This window comes from Salvelinus sp. IW2-2015, linkage group LG11, assembly GCF_002910315.2.
Source record: "Salvelinus sp. IW2-2015 linkage group LG11, ASM291031v2, whole genome shotgun sequence".
Lineage (NCBI taxonomy): Eukaryota > Metazoa > Chordata > Actinopteri > Salmoniformes > Salmonidae > Salvelinus > Salvelinus sp. IW2-2015.
Window position 1 is genome coordinate 28,066,321 of NC_036851.1, and position 24,503 is coordinate 28,090,823.

General features: G+C 42.4%; 1 protein-coding gene and 1 long non-coding RNA gene across 2 annotated transcripts in view; both read right to left on the bottom strand.

The window, feature by feature from the left end:
• The window catches only part of LOC111970117 (G-protein coupled receptor 22-like), a 29,405-nt gene extending 5,200 nt beyond the window's left edge, over window positions 1–24,205 (bottom strand). The window contains exon 1 of the mRNA XM_070445614.1: window positions 23,827–24,205. The gene's annotated coding sequence lies outside the window, so the exon portion shown is untranslated. The remainder of the gene's footprint in view (window positions 1–23,826) is intronic.
• The window catches only part of LOC139028380 (uncharacterized), a 112,001-nt gene that overhangs the window by 62,400 nt on the left and 25,098 nt on the right, over window positions 1–24,503 (bottom strand). The gene's annotated exons all lie outside the window — the stretch shown is intronic.

A 24,503-nucleotide genomic window follows, 5' to 3' on the forward strand; every position in this document is an offset into this window, starting at 1 on the left:
TCATGTTAAAACTGGCACACTGGCATTTCGCACCCCTTACGCCAGGTTCTGCAATTTATCTGTCTAACATCAGCTCGCTTGAGCTGAGGTGGGAGGGGTTGAAATACACTATATATACAAAAGTTTGTGGACACCCCTTCAAATTAGTGGATTCGGCTATTTCAGCCACACCTGTTGCTGACAGCTGTATAAAATCAAGCACACAGCCATGCAATCCCAATAGACAAACATTGGCAGTAGAATGGCCTTACTGAAGAGCTCAGTGACTTTCAACGCGGCACCATCATAGGATGGCATCTTTCCAACAAGTTAGTTCGTAAAATTTCTGCCCTACTAAAGCTGCCCCGGTCAACTGTAAGTGCTGTTATTGTGAAGTGGAAACGTCTAGGAGCAACAACGGATCAGCCGTGAAATGTTCGTCATGGAGCTTCATGAAATGGGTTTCCATGGCCGAGCAGCTAAACTAGCCTAAGATCACCATGCTCAATGCCAAGTGTTGGCTGGAATGGTGTAAAGCTCACCGCCATTGGAAGCGCGTTCTCTGGAGTGATGAATCACACTTCACCAGCTGATGAATCTGGGTTTGGCGGATGCCATTAGAACGCTACCTGCCCCAATGCAGAGTGCCAATTGTAAAGTTTGGTGGAGGAGGAATAATGTTTTTCATGGTTCGGGCTAGGCCCCTTAGTTCCAGTGAAGGGAAATCTACTTAGGGGGTGGATCAGCTTTAATATTGCGGATAGATTGTTGCTTCCATCAATATAATTGTTTGCATCATTTCCAATGAAGGGAAATCTTAATGCTACAGCGTACAATGACATTTTAGACGATTCTGTGTTTCCAACATTGTGGCAACAGTTTGGGGAAGGCCTTTTTCTGTTTCAGCCTGACAATGTCCCCATGCACGAAGCGAGGTCAATACAGAAATGGTTTGTCGAGATTGGTGTGGAAGAACTTGACTGGCCTGCACAGTGCGCTGACCTCAACCCCATCGAACAGCTTTGGGATGAATTGGAACGGCGACTGCAAGCCAGGCCTAATCGCCCAACATCAGCGCCTGACCTCTCTAGTGGTCTTGTGGATAAATGGAAGCAAGTCCCCGCAGCAATGTTCCCAGAAGAGTAGAGGCTGTTATAGCAGCAAAGGGGGGACCAACTCTATATTAATCTCCATGATTTTGGAATGATACGTTCGACAAACAGGTGTCCACGTACTTTTGGTCATGTAGTGTATTTGAGGTGTGTCCTTAAAAACATGCACCCATATGCCAATTTCAATCAGCTGTCCGGATGGCTGGTCTCAGACGATCCCGAAGGTGAAGAACCAGATGTGGAGGTCCAAGGTGCACCTGTGTAATGATAATGCTGTTTAATCAGCTTCTTGATATGCCACACCAGTTAGATTGATGGATTATCTTGGCAAAGGAGAAATGCAGGGATGTAAACAAATTTATTAAAAACATTTGAGAGAAATATGTTTTTTTGTGCGTACAGTATGGAACATTTCTGGGATCTTTTATTTCAGCTCATGAAACATGGGACCAACACTTTACATGTTGCGTTTACATTTTTGTTTAGTGTACTTAGAACAATGTGGACTGCAAACATGTTTAACATATTTAGCAAATATGGGATAGGTCTATCTACAATTTGTTATTTTGTTTCTGTAGGCTATTTAACAAACTAGGCTATAACGGACTAGTGCTGCATTCGTAACCAAATTGGAGGTGGGAATTTACCAGCTGTGAAGTAATCTGCATTACTCTCCTCTGCTCTGCTCTGCTCTGCGTCTGCTTCCTGTCTCGCCTCTCTCTCTCTCCTGTCATCTCTCTCCTCTCCTGTCATCTCCTCTCCCTCTCCTGTCATCTCCTCTCCTCCCTCTCCTCTCCTCTCTCTCCTCTCTCCTCTCCTCTCCTCTCCTCTCCTCTCCTCTCCTCTCCTCTCCTCTCCTCTCCTCTCCTCTCCTCTGCTTTCCTCTCCTCTCCTCTGCTCTCCTCTGCTTGCTCTCTCCTCTCCTCTGCTCTTCCTCTGCTCTGCTCTGCTCTGCTATCCTCTACTTGCCTCTCCTCTGCTCTCTTCTCCCATCATGTCTCCAGTTTAAAGCCGCAGTCAGACAAAGTAAAAAAAGTCATTATGTTGAACCTTGTTCCTCGTAATCCAGTAATGGGATCCGTGGTGTTTGAGGTGTGGCTGGAACATCAATGTAAGGCATCATCGATCTGCCATTTTAACGGGCCTGAGACAAGAGAGAACACACACGCACTCACTCCCCAGAACACCTGGAATGAAGTCGCTCTGTTGTGATACATCCTGTCACTGTGTAAGCTCTCTGGGAGGTGATTTGTTGCAACCTTTAAAAGTTGCCTGCAACTTGGGCTTAGTCTTTATGTAGACACATTCTCTTTGAAAGGTTGTGACCATGGAACAAGGGAAGGGAGATATAATGAAAAAGAAGAGAAGTTTTGTATGGATGGTAAGATGATGAAAATGTATGATGTTTGAAAATGACTTTGACATTCATAATAGACACATACTGTATATTCTGAGTCCTAAATGGCACCCAATTCCCAATATGGGCTCTGGTCAAAAGTAGTGCACTACACTCTTAGAAAAAAGGGTTCCAAAAGGGTTCTTCGTTTGTCCCCTTTTTGGTTCTAAGTAGAACTCTTTTTGGTTTCAGGTAGAACCCTTTTGGGTTCCATCTACCTGGAACCCAAAAATATTTTTCAAAGGATTCTAGATAGACATTCTTTTGCTAAGAGTGTATGTAGGTAATAAGGTGCCATTTGGGACGCACACAGAGGCTGTAACAGTATAGTATGCTAACGATGATGACACATATTGCTGTAACGTTTTTAAAGGTTGGCCTATAGTATACTGCTGAATGGATGGCCTTGCCTGTCTAGACCAGTGTTTCCCAACTCCAGTTCTTGATTATCCCCAACAGCACACATTTGTGTTGGAGCCCTGACAAACTCACCTGATTCAACTCGTTGAGGGCTTGATGATTAGTTGACAAGTTGAATCAGGTGTGCTTGTTGGGGCACTCGAGGACTAGAGTTGGGAAACACTGGGTTACACCACTATGTGAGCGGATGAGATATTGATTTGGTCACAGAGGGACAATAAAAACATGACAAGAACAATTGTTTTCACACCCTATCACAGAGACAAAGATATCTCAATGGTGGTTAAACACAACCACATTTACCATGAAGTCCTTCAAACTTCAATATCAATACTCTGTCTCACCTCGAAGAATAACAGAAAACTACATTGACCAATTATCTCAGAAACCCATTTTCTTCAGAGATAGTTAAGGTGATATGGAAAAATACATTTTGTTGACAAACAAAATCCAATGACAAAAATAGATGTCAGTTGTGATAAAGAAATAGCCTAAAATATATTTTAATGCTTATCCCTTCAAGTGACATTTAAATTACTTTTAACAATCCTCACATTAAGCAAATCAATACACACATCTGTGTGACGCATAACGTTACGGACAAAAGGTTAAGAATGGAATGTTCCATGATCCAAGGGGAGGTATAAGGGGTCAAGGGTCATGTGTGAAATGTCACAAAGGTTGTAGATATATGAAATGGCCTCCATTGGAAACTAAGATAAGATATAGATGCATTGAAGGCAATCAACAAATCATGTTAAATTAGGCTGGGGATGGACATATGCATGTTGATCAATAATTTAAAGATTGATCACACAGAAATGGATTACACATACAAGAAGCATACTTTTTACTATGCCATTTATTGAACAGGCTTCTTGCGAAAGCTCTGTAGTGAGAGACACACTAAGTATTAGAGTTTTTCCCAATGTTCTTCAAACCTGGTCCTTGGGAACCACAGTGTATGCAGGCTTTTGTTCCAGCCAAGTACAAACACACCTGATTCAACTATTCAAGGGCTTGATGATTAGTAAATTAGTTGAATCATGTGTTAGGAGTAGTAGTAGTACTGGGCTAGAACAAAAAGTCCCCAGGACCAGGAATGAACAATGCTGTTTTTGACTATTTAATGTAAACAATGAAGGTAGAAAGACACTGAATGATTAGGAATAGAATGAGTGTGTCATGCTAACATGTATTAACTGCAGTTACTGCACTACAACAAAGCTAATAGCCTGAGGGGAGCATACATGATTGAACTGACAGCAAGGTCAAACATTCTAATTGAAACAATTGATTGCATCGACAGGCTAATGTTTAGACAAATTGATGAGCCAATGATTGTTGATCAGAATCACCTTTATTCACCAAGTACATTTACGCATACTCAGAATTTTACTTGGTGATATGGTGCTGCTTGTGACAGACAACATTTAGAGACAGAATACAGACAACGAAGTTTAAACAAAGTTTACATACAACTAGCTAGAGTTAGCATAAAGCTATAAGGGAATGAGCAGATATACAAATATACAGTGGGTATACGGTTTATATACAGTGGATGTACAAATTTCCAGTATCAGTATGAATATATCTAAATGCAGAGAGACAAACAGAGTGTAAATGCTGTATAGAGCAGTTATTTTGTGTGCAGTTCAGAGATGGCTTGATACGGTATGCAGCATAGAGTGCATAATACTTTAGTCTCTATGGGCCAGATGGCTGGTTGATGAGGGCCACAGCCTGGGGGAAGAAACTTTTCAGGTGGCGGGAGGTTTTGGTTATAAGTGACCTGAACTGCCTGGCAGAAGGGAATTTTGGAGGAGGTGGTGACCGGGGTGGGAGGGGTCGACGATGACTTTTCCTGCAGGCGCAGACCCAAACCAGGTGGTGATGGAGGAGGTGAGGATGGACTCAACGATTGATGCATAAAACCGAATCAGGTTTGACTGGGAGATTTGAGTTTTTTCAGCTGCCGGAAGTAGTACATACACTGGTGTACCTTCTTGGTGACCGCTGTGATGTTGTCCTCCCACTTGAGGTTGTGGGCGATGATGGTCCCAAGGAATTTGAAAGATTCAGCCTTGCTAACAGCTGAGTCTTCAATCTTGAGGGGGCGTTTTCTGAAGTCAACCAACATCTCCTTGTTTTTTTCTGTGTTGAATTGGTACATGAACTTGCCGTCGATGATGAGACCAACCAGTCTGACAAATTTGATGACTTGAGACTTGATTTGATAGATAATAAAATAACTTGAGACTTGACTTGGACCCTCAAGACTCAGGACTCAACTTTGACTTGAGACTGATGACCTGAAATTATCTGGCCAGGATTTGTAATGTGTTGTCGCTCATTTTGAGACAGTCTCCATGGATTACTCTCCACGCAGTCAGTAGCCGCAGCATCGACCTTGCAACAACAACAAAAACTGCAACAGATTGGCTAGTGAAACGCACACTCAACTCTTTAATTGGATCAGCAAACTGTCAATCAACACTGGTCAGCCGTTTGCTGATTTACTGTACAGTTATAGGATCAGGTGCAGCGCAAACGTCAAATTGTGGGAGACAGAATTGGGAGMCAGAATTGGGAGMCAGAATTGGGAGCCAGAATTGCCATAATAAATAAATATGCAGCTCCAAAAATTGTTTGGCGATCAAGAATATTAAGTGTTTACTTTGCAAGCTTACGAGCAATTGGGCATCAATCAACAATTGCTAGCATAGACCTACTAGCATTTCATCATTCCATCCCAGTACTGTTTATTGCAACACTTGTTTAATGTTTGATAAGATACATTTTAATTTAGCCTACTATTTCTTACCCTCTGAGTGGGCGCGATGTTTAATGTGCACTTCGATGTTTGCAAGACTCATGAGGTAGAAGTTCTGTTTATTAAATTGTATGTATGGTTTCCTTTGTTCATATTTTCAGGGCTATGTTAGAGTTCTGTGTGTTTGTGTCCTATGTCTCAGTCATTCTGGTTGTACAGTGGCTTGTGAAAGTATTCACCCCCTTGGCATTTTTCCTATTTTGTTGCCTTACAACCTGGAATTAAAATAGATTTTTGGGGGGTTTGTATCATTTGATTTACACAACATGCCTACTACTTTGAAGATACAAAATATTTTTTATTGTGAAATAAACAAGAAATAACACAAAAAAGCAGAAAACTTGAGCATGCATAACTATTCACTCCCCAAAGTCAATACTTTGTAGAGYCACCTTTTGCACGACTCTTGGGGTATGTCTCTATAAGCTTGGCACATCTAGCCACTAGGATTTWTAGCCATTCTTCAAGGCAAAACTGCTCCAGCTCCTTCAAGTTGGATGGGTTCCGATGGTGTACAGCAATCCTTAAGTCATACCACAGATTCTCAATTGGATTGAGGTCTGGGCTTTGACTAGGCCATTCCAAGACATTAAAATGTTTCCCCTTAAACCACTCGAGTGTTGCTTTAGCAGTATGCGTAGGGTCATTGTCCTGCTGGAAGGTGAACCTCCATCCTTGTCTCCATTCTCTGGAAGACTGAAACAGGCTTCCCTCAAGAATTTCCCTCTATTTAGCGGCATCCATCATTGCTTCAATTCTGACCAGTTTCCCAGTCCCTGCCAATGAAAAACATCCCCACAGCATGATGCTGCCACCACCATGCTTCACTGTGGAGATGGTGTTCTCGGGGTGACGAGAGGTGTTGGGTTTGTGCCACACATAGCGTTTTCCTTGATGGCCAAAAAATGACATTTTAGTCTCATCTGACCAGAGTACCTTCTTCAATATGTTTGGGGAGTCTCCCACATGCCTTCGGCGAACACCAAATGTGTTTGCTTAAAAGCAATGGCTTTTTTCTGGCCACTCTCCCGTAAAGCCCAGCTCTGTGGAGTGTCTGGGTTAAAGTGGTCCTGTGGACAGATACTCCAATCTCCGCTGTGGAGCTTTGCAGCTCCTTCAGGGTTATCTTTGGTCTCTTTGATGCCTCTCTGATTAATGCCCTCCTTGCCTGGTCCGTGAGTATTGGTGGGCAGCCCTCTCTTGGCAGGTTTGTTCTTGTGCCATATTCTTTCCATTTTTTAATAATGGATTTAATGCTACTCAGTGGGATGTTCAAAGTTTCGGATATTTTTTTATAACCCAACCCTGATCTGTATTTCTCCACAAATTTGTCCCTGACCTGTTTGGAGAGCTCCTTGGTCTTCATGGTGCCACTTGCTTGGTGGTGCCCCTTGCTTAGTGGTGTTGCAGACTCTGGGACCATCAGAACAGGTGTATATATACTGAGATCATGTGACACTTAGATTGCACACAGGTGGAATTTACTCAACTAATTATGTGACCTATGAAGATAATTGGTTGCACCAGATCTTATTTAGGAGCTTCATAGCAAAGGAGGTGGATACATATGCACGCACCACTTTTCCACACGTATTGTTTTTTGAATTTTTTGAAACAAGTATTWTTWTTTTTTTCACTTCACCAATTTGGACTGTTTTGTGTATGTCCATCACATGAAATCCAAATAAAAATCTATTTAAATTACAGATTGTAATGCAACAAAATAGGAAAAACGCCAAGGGGGGTGAATTCTTTTGCAAGTCACTGTATGTAATAGGAGGGTACACCCCAGTGCTCATAGAAATAAGCTACGTAGCCTGCGCGCCACACTTTGGAGTCAGTACGTTGAATAAGAGAAATGTATTGCCTAAATATTATTAAGTCTGATTAAGACGTATATACCAATGTAACAATGGTTGTGAAAATTGCCTTTTACATTGTAGAACCAGTTTATTGTTTAATTGCCAATTGGGTAATTGTATGGTCCTGGGAGGGGCCAAGTACTTTTATTTTGGCTAATACATTATGATTATGTATTTGTAAAATATAGACTTTATAGCAGTCATAAGGGCATGACATCAGCAGAAGGCGAGGCAGGTTGAAGTGCTCATTTATACAGGTCTTGGTGATCCAATTTTGAATGCACCATATATAACATAATACACAAGTACATTTACCAAATATACACAGGCAATACGTGTTGTCAATTGACTCAAATTATGTAAATTAGCCTATCAGAAGCTTCTAAAGCCATGACATAATTTTCTGGAATTTTCCAAGCTGTATAAAGGCACAGTCAACTTAGTGTATGTAAACTTCTGACCCAGTGGAATTGTGATAAAGTGAATTATAAGTGAAATAATCTTTCTGTAAACAATTGTTGGAAAAATGACTTGTGTCATGCACAAAGTAGATGTCCTTACCGACTTGCCAAAACTATAGTTTGTTAACAAGGAATTTGTGGAGTGGTTGAAAAACGAGTTTTAATGACTCCAACCTAAGTGTATGTAAACTTCTGACTTCAACTGTATATATATGTATTTTTTACTTGACTTGACAAAAACTTGACTTGACTTGTTCTTAGAATGCATCACTTGGACTTGACTGGAGACTCGACCTGTCCTGCTTGTGACTCGACTTGAGACTTGGACCTTGTGACTTGAGACTTGGACCGTGTGACTTGAGACTTGTTTGAGACTCGAAAAAAAGTGTTATTTGGTCCCACCTCTGGTGGTGTCATCTGTAAACTTGGGTAGTTTGACTGATGCATTGTTGGAGGTGCAGTCATTAGTGTAGTCTGAGTAGAGTAGAGGTGAGAGCAAGCATCCTTGCGGCGCTCTGTGCTGAGGGATAAAGAGTTCGAAAGGTGATTTCCCAGCTTCAGGTGTTGCGTCCTGTTGGTCAGGAAGTCAGTGATCCACTGACAGGTGGAGCTGGACACGTTCAGCTGGGAGAGTTTGTCTTTTAGCAATTCTGGGCTGATGGTATTGAATGCAGAGCTAAAGTCCACAAACATTATCTTTGCATATGTCTTTGGGTTATCGAGGTGTTTGAGGATGTCTTGTAGGCCCATGTTGACAGCGTCGTCCACAGAACTGTTAGCTCTGTAGGCAAACTGCAGTGGGTCGAGGGAGGCGTCAGTGATGGTTTTGAGATTGGACAGTACCAGGCACGCAAAGGTTTTCATGATGACTGACTGAGGTGAGCACTACAGGTCTGTAGTCGTTCAGACAGGACACTTCGTTTTTTGGGGACTGGAACAACGATATAGGATTTGAAACAGGCAGGAACAGTGCATTGCTCTAGTGATTGGTTGAATATATAATTGAAAACAGGGGACAGCTGGTCAGCGCAGTGCTTAAAGCTGCAATATGTAACTTTTTGGGCAACCTGACCAAATTCACATAGAAATATGAGTTATAGATCTGTCAATCTTCATTGAAAGCACGTCTAAGAAGTGGAAGATCTGTTCTATGTGAGCTATTTCTATGYCTGCTGTTCTTAAGTTTTGTAATTGGGCTGCTGAGTGGCGCAGCGGTCTAAAGCACTGCTTCTCAGTGCTTGAGGCGTCACTACAGACACCGTGGTTTGATTACAGGCTGTGATTGGGAGTCCCATAGGGCAGCGCACAATTGGCCCAGCGTCGTCCGGGTTTGGCCGGTGTAGGCCGTCATTGTAAATAAGAATTTGTTCTTAACGAACTTGCCTAGTTAAAAAAAGTAATTTCTTTTAAAGTTGGTTTTGTACACCAGCTTCAAACAGCTGAAAATACAATATTTTTGGTTATTGAAAATATATTTCACAGCGATTTAGATAAACTGAAGTTGGGCGAACTATTAGCATTTTAGCAACAGGAAATGGCAGAGCGTTGTTGTTCTTGAATATGTTCCAGTCCGTGAACACAACAAGAATGATAGATTGGTGTTGTTCCTATGTGACCCTATATTGATATGGACAACATGATGGACATCAAAGCAGTGACTCGCTCCTGCAGATTCATGCTCTACAACATCCGTAGAGTACGACCCTACCTCACAAAAGAAGCGTCGCAGGTCTTAATCCAGGCACTCGTCATCTCTTATCTGGACTACTGCAACTCTCTGTTGGCTTGTGCCATCAAACCCCGGCAACTTATCCAGAATTCTGCAGCTCACCTGGTGTTCAACCWTCCCAAGTTCTCCCAAGTTCTCCCAAGCCCCCCCACTCATACGCGCACTCCACTGGCTTCCAGTTGAAGCTCGCATCCACTATAAGACCATGGTACTTGCCTAYGGAGCAGCAAGAGGAACTGCCCCTCCCTATCTATGTTCAAACCCTGCACCCCAACCGAGCACTCAAAGCACTCCCTCCCCTCCAAAAAAACGCTTTCGTAATCGAACACTCGTACTTGACTCTTTTCCCGCTTTCTAGCTCTGACTTTGCTGATAGCTACTTTATTGAGGAAAAATGTACTTACTATGACTGTGATATGTGGTTGTCCCACCTAGCTATTTTAAGACTATTGCACTAACTGTAAGAGTGTCTGCTAAATGACAAAAATGTAATAATGTAAAAATGTAAGGAGAGGTAAACTCAAGTTATTCCTTTTGACAAGAGGCGAGAGGATGAAGAGAGTACCAAGAGGCAGAGCCAGAGAGAGAGAGAGAGATAGATGGTGTTGAGAAATGGCAGGGAGAAAATGGACGTAAACGAGGTAGACAGAATGATAAGAGAAAATAGTAAGGTCTCTACATGCGATCAGTAACCAAGAGGAAAAACCTGTAACTGCAGTGCCAAGCTGTTCATCTTCAGATAACTGCTGTGATCAACAACTTGTGTTTGCTACTTCCAGTAGTACTATTTGTAGTTACCATGCCGATCTAGCTCATTTGAGGTGAAACATCAACTCTCCAGCCGACCAGGGGCCAGAGACCTTTTTTCCAGACAGGGAAACAAGTTGCCTCAGAAGAAACACTGAAGTGAGACAATGCCTATCTGTCACTGTCCACCTGTTCTAAACAGGGATTGAAACCGGTTCAGGGAACAGAACAGAAAACTGCAAAATAAWTTTTTTWATGGAACAGAATCAGAACCGGGAACGAAAATAAGCTATACTATTCCAGAACAGAACCGTTATTTTAAAAGCATGGGAAGCGGTTAATAATGTTAATTTACTTAACAGGCATTTTTTTCAGTCCCACAAAAAACGCAACAAAGCGCCTATGCAAAGCCCTCAATCAGTGTCTGCCTGCCAGCTGAAAATCTTTGCCAGTGTGTGTGTGTGTGTGTAGGCTACCTGCCCCTCCCCCTCTGAAGCAAGTCTACTGTAGCCTACTGACGTTACAAGCGTGATTCAGAAATTAGATCATTTTTTTTATTAGAGAAGACTGGATTAACCTTTTCACTAGTTGCAAAGAAAAAGCCATATCTCAGACTGGCCAATAAAAAGAAAAGATTAAGATGGGCAAAAGAACACAGACACTGGACAGAAGAACTCTGCCTAGAAGGCCAGCATCCCRGAGTCGCCTCTTCACTGTTGACGTTGAGACTGGTGTTTTGTGTGTACTATTTAATGAAGCTGCCAGTTGAGGACTAATGAAGCGTCTGTTTCTCAAACTAGACACTCTTCATGTACTTGCCCTCTTGCTCAGTTGCGCACCGGGGCCTCCCACTCCTCTTTCTATTCTGGTTAGAGCCAGTTTGCGCTGTTCTGTGAAGGGAGTAGTACACAGCATTGTACGAGATCTTCAGTTTCTTGGCAATTTCTCGCATGGAATAGCCTTAATTTCTCAGAACAAGAATAGACTGACGAGTTTCAGAAGAAAGGTCTTTGTTTCTGGCCATTTTGAGTCTGTAATCGAATCCACAAATGTTGATGCTCCAGATACTCAACTAGTCCAAAGAAGGCCAGTTTTATTACCTCTTTAATCAGAACAACAGTTTTCAGCTGTGCTAACATAATTGCAACAGGGTTTTCCAATGATCAATTAGCCATTAAATTCCATTAAAATCAGCTGTTTCCAGCTACAATTGTAATTTACAACATTAACAACATCTACACTGTATTTCTGATCAATTTGATGTTATTTTAATGAACAAAAAAATGTGCTTTTCTTTCAAAAACAAGGACATTTCTAAGTGACCCCAAACTTTTGAGTGTATGTAGCCTGAGAAACAAGGTTCATGAAATTGACAACTTACTAACATCAGAAAACATTCATATTCTGRCCATCTCTGAAACACACAGAAATAATTCCTTTGATGATGCAGTAGTAGCTATACATGGTTATAGCATATACAGAAAAGATAGGAATGCAAATGGAGGAGGTGTATATGCTATATATGTCCAGAGTAATATTCCTGTTAGACTGAGAGACGATCTCATGTCAGATGATGTGGAAGTAATATAGCTACAGGTTCATCTGTCTTACCTAAAGCCTATTCTCATAGGAAGTTGCTATAGACCACCGAGTGCTAAAAGTGTCACACCCTGATCTGTTTCACATGTCTTTGTGATTGTCTCCACCCCCCTCCAGGTGTCACCCATCTTCCCCATTATCTCCAGTGTATTTATTCCTGTGATCTCTGTTTGTCTGTTGCCAGTTYGTCTTGTCTTGTCAAGCGTACCAGCGTGTTTTTCCGAGCTCCTGGTTTTTCCTAGTCTCCGTTTTTCTAGTCCTCCCGGTTCTGACCTCTTGCCTGCCCTGACACTAAGTCCGCCTGCCTGACCACTCAGCCTGCCCTGACCTCGAGCCTGCCTGCCGCCTTGTACCGTTTGGACTCTGACCTGGTTTATGAACTTTTGCCTGTCCTCAACCTGCCTCTTGCCTGCCCCTTGTTGTTTAATACATTTCAGAGACTCGAACCATCTGCCTCCTGTGTCTGCATCTGGGTCTCGCCCTGTGCCGTTATAAAAAGTGATAATTTGGACTATACAATAAAATACTAATGCACTCGCCTGTGTGTGTTATTTGGCCAGCCAAGTATGCAGTAAACAGTGAACAATATTGCTGGAAGCAAGGTGACACACAACAGACACAAAGCCCAGCAGGCATGTGATTGACAGGCCAGACAGAGATGGAKGGGATAGGGGAAGAGATGAAGACAACCAGCCTCATGTTCTATTTAACAACAACCCAAATAGAGGAGAAAYGAGGGGAAAATGCCAGTCCCTGAGGTCATTAAAGTTTGATGGCAGATCCAGCACATCTCCCCAACCAGGAGCATAAACTCCTAACAAAAAACAAGCAATCAATCAACTGATTTGGCCAAAGTCAAAGGAACCAATAAGATCCCAGTTGCCTACAAGAGGCCCCTCATTACCCATTCAAAAGCTTAATTTGGACTCAGGGGGTGACATCAGAGCCTTGTGTGTTCCTCTGTGCCCTCTTCATTAGTTTGACTCTGTTCAGATCAATGTACAAACTTTGTACCAGTCACACATCATTGTTCTCAGAAAGATAGCAAGTTCTACCATCTCACCTAGCAGGCAACCAATAGACCTTGCTTATGGCTATCGAGCTCATGACGTTCAATTTGATCGAACTACTAGACTCAACCAGCAGATAGAATCATTGTTTTAGAACTTATAATAGAATTAAGTGCACACTGTCTTGTTGACAGATTTAACAAATAAACACAAAAAACAGTATTTATTGGTCCGAAGTAGAGGTGTGCCACTCTAACCAGAGCGAGAACTCTGCTCCATCTACTACAGTTATGGGGCTCTGTTGCTATGGCATAGGTGAGAGTTGACTGACAGCTAGTCAAGCTCCTATAGTTCCACTGTCACAGGAGGCAAATCTATAAACAGATCCGGCTGTCAATGTGACAGGTTCTCATTAAGACACACACACACACAGCAATGGCCTTGGGAGACAAAATGGTGTGACATCTGCAAAAGGACAGAGACCACCACTAAATCGAGAGTGAAAATATAGTGATAAAGTGTATTGATAGATGGGTACTGACAGAGAGAGGGAGTAAGGGGGAGGGACAGAGAAAGAGAGAGGGGGGTTGGAGGAAGAGAGAGAGTGATCGCGAGAGAGAAAGAGAATAAGAGGGCTAGAGAAAGAGAGAGAGATGGGAAGAGAGTGAAGAGACTGCTGACTCATGGCTGTCTTAGGTGTTTCTAATGTCCGCAGTGAGACAATCGATCAAAGGCTTAATTTTCCCACTCAATTCATCCCACAGTGCTAACCGCTAGCAGCCACCAGCTGGGCCAGCAGCCTCCCTGGCAGCCAACCAACACCTAGCAGAAAMAGCAGCCTGTCCAAGCCCAACACAGAGCATGCTATTGCCAGCTCAATGCAAAGAAGCCAAATGAGAAAAGAAATGTAGCTGCCCGGTTCACTCTATTTTCTCTGGACAGTCATCAATAGTAAATAGAAATATTCTCACTACGGCTATTTTGTTTAGCGCTACTGGGATATGCTATTTAAAAATCTGACAGTAAAATAATAGAATACGCTCCACCTGTCATTTTCACTTCTGCTCAGTTCGCTTAATGCACACCCCCACCACCTAACCATACACTGATATACACACTCATATGTACACACACTGCCTACTGCGTCCCACCTCAGGGATGGCTATGTCACACACGAGCACACACACACACACACACACGAGCACACACACACACACACACACACACACACACACACGCCATATTGTGCCACCAATACACACAGCCTATCCCACCATCCACTGCTTCAAACCCTCACACAGGAACGTATCCTCTATCCCACATCACCACCACCAAACCACACAAACCCACTCCCATTTGAAGATTGGTAAGCATCTGTGGTAACTTACATCTTGTGTGTTTAAAAGACTGCTGGATCCCATCCACCTGTTTGAAAGTGAGAGTGAGACAGAAAGAGATAAAAAGAGAGGGGGGATGTAGGGAAGGAGTGATGAATGGGATGGAGGTATAGAGGTGCAGATGGATGTTGAGTCGTGTAATCGTTTGAGGGGAATGTTTGAGCCCTATTCACTCCCTCTATCCAGCTCTGATTTGACCACTCCCAAACCCTCCTCCTCTTCTCTCCTCTTTTCCATCCAACATGCCTCCAACTTCTCTTGCTCGTTTTCTCTCTCCATATTTTCAGGATCTCCTCATAATGTAAATGTTGAGACCTTTAAAGCTCTTTCTGTATCAGCTATAATACCAATTAAAAACAGATTTCCAATGGAAATCTCTGTAATCTCTGTAATTACAACTCTACTCATTTCTATCACCAACATGTTGTATTTCCTTATAAATACCAATATTTGCTCTTTAAACGAGCCTTTGGTTCCCACTCTCTCTCTCTGCCTTACTCACACAAACGGACACAGTTGGCCTAACACCTTCACAAAACAGCCCACAACTCACCCACCCAGTAACACATCCACATGCCTGAGGTGAACCCAAATCCTGTCCAAAATGGCCCTGGTACAGTAAGGAACCCCTAAGGATAGCTATAGATGAAGAGGACCTTGATCTCCAGGTAACCCTTGGGTCCTCTGGGGCAGTGTCATCATTATCATGTGTCGGCTTATCAGATTGTTGTCAATGGAAGTTGCTTTAGCATCCGTTATAAAACCTTCTCACATCACATAACTATCCCCAGCCCGAGAGACCAAGTCTGTCATTTAGCCATTACAAGTACCAGCCCATCAATAAGGCCAATCAAGACCGCAATGCAATCAAGCCTCTTTAAAAAAGAGAATGAATCCAAATCAGGCGCCACTGAGTCACTGTATAATCAAGCTATGACGGAGAGGGTTTAAGCATAGCAGGCTGCATGGAGAGAAATTATGATGCTGGTAGGTTGTGTATTCTAGCACAATGTGATATGTAGTGCTGTTGAACAATAACTTAGTGGATTATAATTACATTCATTAGGATACATTTTTTTCCCATAATTACTCCCACATTACTTGAGGGGTTTTAAGTGCTAAGCGGTGCTAAGCAACGGTGGCGTCAGTTTGTGACGACCTTTCTGTCATGAGACGTGAATGTTCAGTCTGGGGCACAAATGGCCATTTTAGGTGAAAAAACRTGACAATCTCATAAATTGTGAGAACCAGCTTCACAGAAATTGCACTGTTTTCCAAGAAAAGCATTCAAATCCTGTGTATTTTTCTGACCTGGCCTGGGTTTCAAATACTTAAAAAATGTATTCAAATACTTTGAGCTTTGCTTGAGTCTACCTGGCGTGCCAGATGTGCGGGTTTGCAATTTTAGTAGGCTACTTTTCTGTTGGTTTATTAAACCAGACAAGCTCAAACAAGTATTTGAATCAAATTCACAAGTATTTGAAACCCAGGTGTGGTATTTTCCCCTTTGTCATTCCATGTCCCCCCCCACATGAAAACTAAAGTTTTAGCAGACAGTTTGCCACTTTTAGGAAGTGTTTATGTATGAATTTGTCCCAGATAAGCAGGTTGCTGGTGTTGGGACGGAGGTGTAGTTTTGTTTTTGTTTCTCTCCCCTCCAGCTCTGCATCATCTATTTTGTCTTCTCCCACTGTTCAGTGCTCCCCCCTAGTTAACTGTAATCCAATCAAGCCTGTGTTTGTGTCAGGGCATGCCATGGATCAATTTCACCATACGCCAGAGTCCCATTGTAACATTACAGTTCAACATCTGCCTGAACAAGCCAAGGGAGAGGGAGAGAGGGGGAGAGGGAGAGAAAAACAGGAACAGGAATATGGGTAGATCAAGAGAGGTTACATTTTTAGAACAAAGGGAGAGAAAGAGAAAAGAACAGAGGATAGACAATAGCAGAAAGGAGAGACAGAGAGACAGAGAGAGAGACAGAGACAGAGACAGAGACAGAGACAGAGACAGAGAGAGAGAGAGAGAGAGAGAGAGAGAGAGAGAGAGAGAGAGAGAGAGAGAGAGAGAGAGAGAGAGAGAGAGAGAGACAGACAGACAGACAGACAGACAGACCAGACAGACAGACAGACAGACAGACAGACAGACAGACAGACAGACAAGACAAGACAGACAGACAGACAGACAGGACAGACAGACAGGCAGATGAGAGATATGAGAGGCCTAAGTAGGGTTAAAGTGATGAAGTTAAATCTCTCCAGAAGGCAATTAGAGCTCAATGAATCCCATCTATCTCTTGCAGACAGGGCATCATTTGGGCAGGCGGGGAGGGCCACTACTGTCATGTCCCTCACTCCCTCCGCTAGGCTATCACACTGCAGTGACAGACCTCAACAACGGAAGGAGAGGGAAACCAGCACCATACTGTCCTGCACGTGACCTTGCCATACTACACATGCATACACGCATTCCTGGCACACACACACTCTCACACCCATGAACGGATGCACACGGGCACACATAGCACAGACACACACCCACGTGCACACGTTCACACACATACGTTAACACACACAGCAAGCACACACACACACTCACACACGTATGCACTCACACAGACACATGAACGGATAAAAAAGCACACACATTTGTGTTTTATCTCCCCACTTTCACAGCGATCTCCCCCTCCTTGATGGGGTATCTCTCCTTAGTGTCTCCCTCCACCTCACTGGCGATTTATCTTTCCATCTATCCATTTTGTCTGCTTTTCATGTGTCCCTCCATCCCACCCCCTCTCATTACTTTTATCCTATCTAGCTTTGGATCACACACATCTCTCTCACTTTCTCAATGTATTTCTTGTGCGGTGGAGAAATCTCTTCTCGTCACTCATTATCTTGGATCAGTGAATTAATTGCAATGTGCTTCTAATTTTACATAGCCACCTCACTGCTTTACYCATGGGAAAAGTCTGCACCGTAGAACTGTGTAAAACTGAACCCTCTTCATATTCATTTGTATTCATCCAACCCTGTTCAAACCTTCTGAGTCAGAGAGAGAAAAGATTAGAGATGGTTTTGGAGGTGCATGGAGCCCTGTGGTTCGAGGATGACTTTAAATATCCGGCCATTAAGAATAAGCCGAGGCTGCGGATCCGTACGTAACCGCCCCACCCCCCTGGATCTTTTTTCCCTAGAGCTGAAGGTCCGATTCAAGTTCTGCGCATGTGTTATTTTACACACTATTTTGTTTTTACGTATCTGCTGCTCAACTTACCCTTCACTTTTCTCTCTTTATTCACCTTCTTCTGAACCCTCAACCAATTTGATCAACATGATGATGTAGCCTATGTCTCTGCCTTATATTACTAAGGGTAATTTAGGACATAGGCTGCAACYTTCTCYRTCTGTTGTAACTAAGGATACTGCAGCAGCACAAGCAGGGCGCAGTCTACACATTGCATTGGGGAAAAACAATCTGCTTTTTAACCACACACATACATTTGYGATGATGTAATCTTTATAGTTATGCTGCCATATTGTATCCTGAAAAAGAACACTACTACTTTGACTGCTTTTCTGCTCCCTACCATGCCAATGTTGCAATGACGATGAAAAAATGTCATTAAATCATTATTTAGACTGCGTGTCTGTGTCTTGCTTGTGTTTGATATGCTGCCTAAATAGCTGCATGTACTCCCTTCTGAAAAAATAACATGAAATTGCTAATTAGACTGCCTGTTTGTGTCGTGCTTATGTTTGCAATAGCCTAGCCTACTGTTCCAACAGACAAATAYGTTTGTTAAACAACATATCGATCATGTGCAACATGTCGAAGTTTGTAGACTACAACAGGAAAAGACGTCCGATCATTGAAGCGGCAGCAGAGTGAGCTATGCAGCTATGCAATTTTTTTTATCTACGTACTGTAGAGACCTCTCGGACCTTTAGTTGGCAGGAAGAAAGGTCCAGGAAAAGTTGGGATCTGCAACCACTCTGTTAAGAATAATTGTCTCCAGCAGTCTTAGGAAAAAAGGAATAGCTGGAACCAGTGAGTCTGTGTACTGTAGGCCCTCAGATTCACAACACAAAAGCCCATCAGATATACCAACACAGATAAAAACATACTGTATGAACACATTCAAAACCACAAATGACTTAACCGTAGACAACTGCCTTAAACAACAACCTTTCTTAGCCTTTCTTATTTCTGATGTCCCTAGACTTCCAAGCAAATTGTGACTCTCATGATGTTGTGAAATCTTAGGATAGTGAGTGTATTAGCCTCTACATCAGAACATTCAGTGCATTACAGAACAACTGTAGGAGGGAGCAAATATTTTACTCATTGTACAGAAATCAAATATGACAGCTTCGCTCAATTACTGCAGCAGCTAGCTGTAGAGTGACACATTTGTAGAAATATATTCCCCCACCACATCCACCATCAAATCCTCCATAAATACACACACGTGCACCACATCATGCACAGAAAGATAAACACCAAACAAACACTCTAGTGTGCAAAATTGTAAATTGTATGCACACACACGTTCTCTCTCTCGCTCGCACTCTCTCTCACACGCACACACACAGGGCYGGCTCCAGGCATAAGCGTCATAAGCGTTTTTAAAATGTCTTTTTAGAAAGTCAGCGGGGGTCTCAACTTAATTTTGAGAGTTAGAATAGTAGAAGACACAAGGTGCAAGTTCGAAATTTGGTTGTGCATCAGTAGTTCTCTTGTTTTGTCAGTAACTGACAGTCACTCAATTAGCCATGTCAGCTAACAATTTTTACATTGGTAAGTTAGTCTAGCTAGTTATCTAAACTTTTAGTAATCATGGCTGAATACCAACYGGACATACAGRGCACGTGCCCAGGGGCCCTGACCTCCAGGGGGCCCCCATTGATTTTGCTAGTCACTCCCACTCAGATATCATTCCATGACATAAGTCATGGCAAAATGTGTAGAACAGCAGGAAATTACCTTTAAAACTGCAAAACATTATCTCTGCCCCATGGCAAAAKGTGTAGAACTGCATAAAACCTGCAACATATTCTCTATGCCTGCCCCATGGCTAMATGTGTAGAATTGCAGAAAATTWACATTAAAACTCACGTTTTCTCTCTGCCATCAAGAGGGGGGGCCACAAAAAATGTGAGTGGAATGGGAATTGTTTTTTTGAGACAATCCCTTTGGGTTTCACAACAGGGACTCCCCAAGCAGCAATATGAATGAGGGGGAAAGCAGCTCCTACAACACACAACTGATTGCATACAAATACACAGGCAATGTAAAATACTGTGTGACTCTACACAGCCTCTTTGATAACAGTAGGCTTATCGGTTATAGAGATACTTTAATCTAGTGATCCATAGGCTAGTTCTGAAACAAAACACTCAGATGCTATAGAAGTTTATATAGTAGCTTAGGCCTATATAAACACATACATACAGTGCAAGTCCAAAGTTTGGACGCGCCTACTCCTTCAAGAGTTTTTCTTTATTTTGACTATTTTCTACATTGCAGCTTAATAGTGAAGACATCAAAACTATGAAATAACACATATGGAATCATGTAGTAACCAAAAAAGTATTAAACAAATCAAAATATATTTTAGATTTTAAAAGTATGCACCCTTTGCCTTGAGGACAGCTTTGCACACTCCCAGCATTCTCTCAACCAGCTTCACCTGGAATGCTTTTCCAACAGTCTTGAAATAATTCCCACATATGCTGAGCACTTGTTGRCTGCTTTTCCTTCACTCTGCGGCCCAACTTATCCCAAACCATCTCAATTGGGTTGAGGTCGGGTGATTGTGGAAGCCCGGTCATCTGATGCAGCACTCCATCACCCTCCTTGGTAAAATAGCCCTTACACAGCCTGGAGGTTTGTTAGGTCATTTTTCTGTYGAAAAACAAATGATAGTCCCACTAAGCGCAAACCAGATGGGATGGCATATCGTTGCAAAATGCTGTGGTAGCCATGCTGGTTAAGTGTGCCTTGAATTCTAAATAAATCACAGACAGTGTCACCAGCAAAGCACCCCCACACCATCACACCTCCTCCTCCTCCATGCTTCACAGTGGGAACCACACATGCTGAGATCATCCGTTCACCTACTCTGCGTCTCACAAAGACATGGCAGTTGGAACCAAAAATCTCATATTTGGACTCACCAGATCAAAGTACATATTTCCACGGTCCAGTCCATTGCTCGTGTTTCTTGGCCCAAGCAAGTCTCTTCTTCTTATTGGTGTATTTAATAGCGGTTTCTTTGCAGCAATTCGACCATGAAGGCATGATTCACGCAGTCCCCTCTGAACAGTTGATGTTGAGATATGTCTGTTACTTGAACTCTGTGAAGCATTTATTTGGGCTGCAATCTGAGGTGCAGTGAATGAACTTATCCTCTGCAGCAGAGGTAACTCTGGGTCTTCCTTTCCTGTGGAGGTCTTCATGAGAGCCAGTTTCATCATAGCACTTGATGGTTTTTGCGACTGCACTTGAAGAAACTTTCAAAGTTCTTGACATTTTCCGGATTGACTGACCTTCATGTCTTAATTGGGGTAGGGGGCAGTATTTTCCGGATGAAAAGCATGCCCAGAGTAAACAGCCTGCTACAAAGCCATAAAATCTAGAATATGCATATTATTAGTAGATTTGGATAGAAAACACTCTGAAGTTTCTAAAACTGTTTGAATGATGTCTGTGAGTATAACAGAACTCATATGGCAGGCAAAAACCTGAGAAAAAATCCAACCAGGAAGTGGGAAATCTGAGGTTGGTCGACTTTCAACTCAGCTCCTATTGAAGATACAGTAGGATATTGGTAATGTTCCTAATGCTTCCTAAGAGTTCCTAAGGCTTCCACTAGATGTCAACAGTCTTTAGAACCTTGTCTGATGCTTCTACTGTGAAGTGGGGGCGAATGAGAGGGGAATGAGTCAGAGGTCTGCCAGCAGCCACGAGCTGACCATGCGCGTTCACATGAGAGTTCGCTCCCGTTCCATTTGCTTTTCTGAARACAAAGGAATTCTCCGGTTGGAACATTATTGAAGAATTATGTTAAAASATYCTAAAGATTGATTCAATACTTAGTTTGTMATGTTTTTACGGACTGTAATATAACTTTTTWAACTTTTCGTCCGTACTTTCCTCTGGACTTGCCCGCGCGTCGTGAGTTTGGAAAGTGTACTGAACGCTAGAACAACAAGTAGGAATTTGGACATAATCAAACAAAACAAACATTTATTGTTGAACTGGGATTCCTGGGAGTGCATTCTGATGAAGATCATCAAAGGTAAGTGAATGTTTATAATGTTATTTCTGACATGTTGACTGCACAATATGGCGGATATATTTGTGTCTTGATTGGGCTCTGAGCGCTGACTCAGATTATTGCATGGTTTGCTTTTTCCATAAAGCTTTTTTGAAATCTGACACAGCGGTTGCATTAAGGAGAAGTGCATCTAAAATTCCATGCATAACAGTTGTATCTTTTAGCWATGTTTATTATGAGTATTCCTGTAAATTGGTGTGGCTCTCTGCAAATTCAAAGGATGTTTTGAAACTTCTGAACGTAACACGCCAATGTAAACTCAGATTTTTGGATATAAATATGAACTTTACCGAACAAAACATACATGTATTGTGTAACATGAAGTCCTATGATTAACCTTTGATGATCTTCATCATTCCTCTCTTTGGCTGGAAAAATGGCTGTGTTATTCTGTGAATAGGCACTCACCTAACATAATCGTTTGGTTTGCTTTCGTCGTAAAGCCTTTTTGAAATCGGACACTGTGGCTGGATTTACAACAAGTGTATCTTTAAAATGGTRTAAAATACATGTATGTTTGAGGAATTTTAATTATGGGATTTCTGTTGTTTTGAATTTGGCGCCCTGCAGTTTCACTGGCTGTTGAAGAGGTGGGACGCTACCGTCTCACGTACCCTAGAGAGGTTAAAGTAATGATGGACTGTCATTTCTCTTTGCTTATTTGAGCTGTTCTTGCCATAATATGAACTTTGTCTTTTACCAAATAGGGCTATCTTCTGTATAACACCCTTAACTTGTCACAACACAACTGATTGGCTCAAACGCATTAAGGAAAGAAATTCCACAAATTAACTTTGAACAAGGCACACCTGTTAATTTAAATGCATTACAGGTGACTACCTCATGAAGCTGGTTGAGAGAATGCCAAGAGTGTGCAAAGCTGTCATCATGCAAAGGGTGGCTACTTTGAAGAATTTCAAATATAAAATATATTTTGATTTGTTTAACACTTTTTGTTTTCCACATGATTCCATGTGTTATGTGTTATGTATTCACTATTATTCAAGAATGTAGAAAAAAAGGAAAAATAAAGAACCCCCCCTAAAAAAAAWTYATGAGTAGGTGTGTCTAAACTTTTGACTAGGGCTGTATAGCAGGCAGCCTATAGGGAAGGGATATAATATGGAAGTGTGATTGTCTGATAGTACTCTATACATTTAGGTCATAAATGGATGTCGACTGCATGAAAACAAAGCTGTTTTACTACAGTAGTGCAACTGACTACCTAAAGGACTGCCCGCTACTAGTCCATCTTGTCTATGCTGTAACATGGCTCTTCTCTCATCTTCCTTAATTTTGCCTATCTGGGACAAACTTAAACAAAATGCATTTGTTTTTAAATACCCCTGCTATGTGACAGTCAGTGGTGTTTGCAATGACAATATGCCTCTATAGTAGTCTAACATTTAGCCTACTTGTCACAATGAAGCATACAAAAAAAACTAGACCATGTACTATTACAGCATACACAGTAACAACTATGCACATGGCCGATTTATGTTTATTTGTCATTCCAAAGCATCCTTAAAAACAACCATTCGACAGAGACACTCCTCGGCAGGACAGGCTTTGGTAAGCATCCCATTACTGCCATGGCTACGTTAGGTTACTGAGCTGGTATTGACGCTCTATGGACGTCTCTTCCCGACCCTCTGGGCTGATCGCACACTTCTACCGACTCTGCATCCTTGCCATGTGGCCGCAACTGCAACATGTGTGTTAATGTTGCATAATTCAAMATTTTTCAATTCAACAATGTCTTCCAACTTCTCTTATATCAATGTCTAAAACAAACAAATGATCCTTCAATAGATAAATTAACTCTCAAGATGCAATATATATATGTGTCGAGGTTGACATGGCGGAAGGCTAACGGCAGCCTATAACCTATATAGAATCATAAACATAATGTMAATGGTTTATCTCTTTTTTTACTTACCTCCTTGCGCGGGTTTAGGAGGGGAATTCCCGCTACATTCTACTGCAGGTGTCCGCGCGCTGCGCTATCTCGCGTGCACAGAGCACCAAAGCTCCAGGACAGCCGGCTTTCAGCGCGCGACGTGACCGGAATAATTTCGCGCCTTTAGCGCGGGATTGGTACGAAATCCTCCACGGGACAAGAAAGAGAGGTTAGTACGGACCCWTTTCTGTTCATAAATCAATTAATTCCTCAACCTTTTAGCGTTTTCCCTCTCTGCACGAAGTCAGCTCAATGTCTCTATACAGAGTGAAGCATCCCACACATGGATCAATCAAAACGCAACGCATAGATTACACATGCACTGCAGCTGGTAGCCGCTCATAGGAGCACAGCCAATCCAACCCTTCTCCAATATGGTCACTATCTGCAGGCACAAGGGAAGGGATGTAGGAAGGGGAGGCGGGTGGAGAGGGGGGGATTGAGCGCTGTAGTTGGAGAGGGAATGGAATATGAGGGAGGGGGTGTGATGGGTATTGTTACAAGGACGACCTGAGATTCCTCAAGGGTGAATGCTCCCTAATAGTGATTCCTGAAACATTTCTGCTCCCTCTCACACACAGTACAACACTATATTACACCACCTCCGCCTTCTCTATCTCTCTCAGGGTGGGTATGTGAGGACAAGATGAAAGAAT